Raw genomic sequence first — 5,293 nt, 5'->3', positions numbered from 1 at the left:
TAGGATGTGAGAGCTCCACCTACTGGCCTTACCACTCCATTTTAATGAGGTTTTCCTCTATTATGAATTTCACATTTTGCATGTGGATATTCAGTTTTCCCAACACCATTTGTTAAAGAGACTATCCATTCCCCCATTGTGTAATCTTGGCCACTCTTACCAAAGATCAGTTGACCATATACAGACATGGTTTTATATCTTGGTGTATACTATGTTCCATTGGTCTATATGCCTATCTTTATGAGAGTTGCCAGTGCTGTACTGTTTTAATTATTGTAGCTTTGTAGTATCATTTGAAATTAGGAAGTGTGATGCCTCCACCTCCTTCGTCTTTCCCAAGATTACATAAATTGCTAACAGGCACATAAAAATATGCTCAATATCATTAACCAGTAGGGAAATGCAAATGAAAACTACAATGTGATATCACTTCACACCTATTAGGATGGCTATTATCAAAAAAAGAAAAAAGATAACAAGTGTTGGTAAGGTTGTGGAGAAATTGGAACCCTTAAACACAATTGGTGGGAATGTAAATTGGTGCATTCATTATGCAAAGCAGTATAGTGGTTCGTCAAAAAATTAAGAATAGAATTACTGTATCAGTATCTCAAGGATTATCTGTATTCCCACATTTATTGCAGCATTATTTACAATAGCCAAGATATGGAAACAACCCAAGTATCCACCAAAAGATGAATGGGTAAAGAAAATCTGATAGTCATATTTAATGGAATGTTATTCAGCCTTGAAAAGGAAGAAATCTTGCCATTTTTGACAACATAAACAATACTAGAGGGCATTATGCTAAATGAAATAGAAATATCCATTCATAGAACAAATACCACAGGATTGTACTTATATGAAGTGTCTGAAATAATCAAACTTGGGGCACCTGGGTGGCTAAGTCAGTTAAGCATCTGACTTTGGCTCAGATCATGATCTCAAGGTTCATGAGTCTGAGCCCCACAGCAGGCTCTCTGCTCTCAGAGCAGAGCCTGCTTCAAATCATCTGTCTTGCTCTCTCTCTCTGTCCTTCTCCCACTCTATCTCTCTTTCAAAAAATAAATAAATTTAAAAATTAAATTAATTAAATTTAATTAATTAAAATAAAACAAAATAAAATAGTTAAACTTGTAGAAGCAGAGAGTACAATAGTGATCGCCAAGAGCTGGGAAACAGAGAGTTGTTTTCCATTGGTTATAAAATTTCAGTTATATTAAATGAATAAGTTCTAGACATCTATTTTGTAGCATAGTGCCTAACATTAACAATATGGTACTGTATGCTTCAAAATTTGTTAAAAGGGCAGATATTTTAAAAGAAGGTAAAACTAAGGCACACAAGGAAACTGGGGTATCGAAGGTCTATTACTTTAATTATAGGGATGGTATCGTGAGTGTTTGGATACATCCAAACTCATAATTGTACACATTAAATATGTGCAGTTCTTTGTATATCAATTATACCTCAATAATACACATAATACAGAGAGAGAGGAACAGAGGGAGAGACAGAGACAGAGAGAATCAAGTAGGAATATATCAACGTGATATAGATATATCATATTTTAAATGTTTTTAAATCTGTTGCCTTTTAAAAATTTTTTAATGTTTGTTTACTTTTGAGAGAGAGAGAGAGACAGAGCGTGAGCGGGGGAGGAGCAGAGAGAGAGAGAGGGAGACAAAGACTCTGAAGCAGCCCAACACAGGGCTCAAACTTACGAACCACAGATGGTGACCTGAGCTGAAGTCAGACGCTCAACCAACTGAGCCACCCAGGTACCCCTATCATTTTTTTAAATAATGAAAATGCTTAGGGGCACCTGGGTGGCTTGGTCAGTTAAGCGTCTGACTTCGGCTCTGGTCATGATCTCATAATTTGTGAGTTCGAGCCTCACATCAGGCTCTCTGTTGTCCGTACAGAGCCTGCTTCGAGTCCTCCATCCCTCTTTCTCTCTCTGCTCCTTCCCGGCTTGTGATTGCTCTGTGTCTCTCAAAAATAAATAAATAAATTTAAAAAAATAAATATAAATAAAAATAATGAAACTACTATAAAAATGTTATGCCAATGATTTTTTTCAGAATCAATAAGCAGTTCTTTAATAGTTAAATGTATCCCAGAAGTAAAGAGTGTTTATAATTCATTTACAAGTGAGTCTGTTACACCAGTAAATGTTTTTTGACCTGTTGTATAAAGGAAATAATGCTGTGTAAGAATTAGTCCTGGAATAATTTGCTGAATTCCTATTTCCAATCCAGTAGATTAAAAACACAATTGTGAATGGTATAAAGACATAAGAATCATATTGTGATAAAAATCAATCTCAAAAATAGAGAATCCAGACCCTTGTTGGATAATTTAAGAACTCAGGAGTTTTTCTCAACTTAACACGAGCATCACACAGAAAATATTAAAGATGTCTTTCAATGTGATGAAACTGTACAAAACTCTAGAATATGACCATTAGATGACCAATGTATCAAAACCAACTGAATTTAGAAAACACATCTAATTTTGAAGTAAGCAGAAATAAAAAGACAATTTACAAAGAATTATAATTAATTTTTAATTGTCATCAGAGTCTGAATCATATTTCTTCCCTCAGATAGTTTTCTTTTCCAGCTTTGTGAAGTTTGTTCCATATTTCTTTTTACTCTGAAATGGTGGCTCTATTAAATTTCCACTGTAATTGAGAATGTCAGAGCAACCCAGGCTCCATTCCTGAGTTTCTGTGGTGAAGTCATCTGTATTTCCTAGGTCAGTAAATCCAACAACATAATCTTGTGTTTTTCCAACTTTTACCATTGCTAGTGTAGGAATGACTTTGATACACAGTCTCTCACGAAGGAAAGGTGCTTTTTCCACATTCAGCTTCAGAAATGTGGTCTCCAGATGTTTCTTGGATAATATTATCAAATGTTGGTCTAATATTTTAAACCTGAATGTGGAGTCTCTGTAGAAATGGTGAACTACTTTTTTACTCTCCTTGACTTCCTGAAAAAAGTCTCTCACTAGGGATTTCTCTGTATTCTCCATGTCCTTTTGAAAGCCATTCTTTTTTTTTTTTTTTTACAAATAGTTTATTGTCAAGTTGGTTTCCATATAACACCCAGTGCTCATCCCCACAAGTGCTCCTCTCTGTGCCCATCCCCCACCTTCCCCCCACACATCCATCAGTCCTCAGTTTTTGTCAGCATTAAAGAGTCTCTCATGGTTTGCCTCTCCCCCTTCCCCCCTTCTTCTCCCCCATGGTCCTCCGTTAAGTTCCTCCTAATCCTCCTATACGTACATATGATATTTGTCTTTTTCTGCCTGACTTATTTCGCTAAGCATAACACCCTCAAGGTCCATCCATGTTGAAAGCCATTCTTTTTTTTTTTTTTTTTAATGTTTTCTTTATTTCTAGGAGAGAGACAGCATGAGCAGGGGAGGGTCAGAGAGAGAGGGAGTCACAGACTGAAACAGGCTCCAGGGTCTGAGCTGGCAGTCAGCACAGCTGGGAGTCACACAACGCGGGCCTCGATCCTGTGAACCGCGAGATCATGACCTAAACGAAAGTCGGACGCCTAACCGACTAAGCCACCCAGGCGCCCCTGTTGAAAGCCATTCTTGTTTCTGCTATTGAGCTTTCCTTAGTGCCTCAAGTCTCTTTTCTTTGAGGCGTCCCAGTTCATCCTCATCCATCTAATCCAGTTTCTGAATTTCAGAATCCAAATGTTCTTCCGCTAGTTTGGTAGCCTGAAGAAACTGATTCTCCATCACTTTTTTTTTTAATGTTTTATTTATTTCTAGGAGAGAGAGAGACAGACAGCGTGAGGAGGGGAGGGTCAGAGACAGAGGGAGTCACAGACTGAAACAGGCTCCAGGCTCTGAGCTGGCAGTCAGCACAGAGCCCGACGCGGGGCTCGAACCCACGAACCGCGAGATCATGACCTAAGCGAAAGTCGGACGCTTAACCGACTAAGCCACCCAGGAGCCCCTGATTCTCCATCACTTTTGAAAACATATCAGCAAATGTATTAGCTTCCATTCTTCTAAAATTGTACAGTTCAGTCTTGGTTTTGAGCTCTCGGTGATACCTGAGAAGTGAGGAACTAGCGGCTCCAGAAAGGCAATCCACTGTGCCTTCACCCTCACAGCAGCTGCTGGTGGCTGCAAACCAGCCGTCACTTCTGCCTCCTCTTTAGCTGCCGCCCTCCCACGACACAACTATGCCAATGAATTTTAAAACTGGAAAGATGAAATAGACAAATTCTTTAAAAAATATACTCATTATTTTTTCTTGGGTGAGTTCTAATAAGATATACATTTTTAAAGAAGAATGTATATAAACTTTTAAATTGAGCAAAATTTAACAACATTGTAGATATATGCTTCTTTAATAAAATTATTTTTCAAAAAAGCAAAAGAAGTATAAACAAAAGAAGTGATTGTTTCTGGGTGAAAAACAAGGTAAAGGGATAGGGGCTGGGAGAAGAGATGCAATGATAGATAGGCTCACAGGTATTTATTTTATTGTGCTTTTTAATTCAAGTATATGTTACATACTTTATAAATATGTAGTATTTAATAACAAAAAGTAGACAAAATTAGATCAGTAGATAATATTTTTTATCTTTCAGATTTGCAAAGATTCAAATTAATTATATATCCACCGTTTGCAAAATTAAGAGCAACTCAAGGTCTAATTCACCACTGCTGATGGATTTTACTTTTTTTAATGTTTATTTATTTTTGAGAGAGAGAGTGCAAGCAGGGGAGGGCAGAGAGAAAAGGAGACACAGAATCTGAAGCAGGCTCCAGTCTATGAACTGTCAGCACAGAGCCCTATGCGGGGCTCAAACACAAACCACTAGATCATGACCTGAGCCAAAAGTCAGACGCTTAACCAATTGAGCCACCCAGGTGCCCCTCTGCTGCTGATGGAATTTTAAATCAACCTAATCATTTTAAAGGACATTTTTGCCATATTTAATCAAGCCTTACAAATACATTTCGGCACAGCAATTTCATTTCTATTAAGTTATTATGAGGAAGTAATCAAAGCTGTGTGTATATAAAAAGGTACATCATCTTTCATAGCAGAGTTGTTGAAAACTAAAAGTTGGAAGTAACTCAAATGTCAGCGATGAAGTACTGACTGAAGCAATATAGCTATAGTGATACAATAGATTACCATATAGTGACCAAGAACTTCATCCTAGGAGTGGATTTATCAGCATAAAAAGACTTACACATCACATTGGCAAATGACCAATATCTGTATTGTTAAATGATTTACATATCATAT

At 37.2% G+C, this 5,293-nt stretch overlaps 1 pseudogene; it reads right to left on the bottom strand.

Annotated features, from left to right (window-relative positions):
• Positions 1–2,568: 2,568 nt before the first annotated feature.
• LOC120221063 lies at positions 2,569–4,033 on the bottom strand (annotated as a pseudogene).
• Between the last annotated feature and the right edge of the window lie 1,260 nt (positions 4,034–5,293).

The sequence above is a fragment of the Hyaena hyaena genome, unplaced genomic scaffold, assembly GCF_003009895.1.
Source record: "Hyaena hyaena isolate Hyena2069 unplaced genomic scaffold, ASM300989v1 scaffold_756, whole genome shotgun sequence".
NCBI classification, from domain to species: domain Eukaryota; kingdom Metazoa; phylum Chordata; class Mammalia; order Carnivora; family Hyaenidae; genus Hyaena; species Hyaena hyaena.
This window is presented reverse-complemented; position numbering and strand designations above follow the sequence as displayed.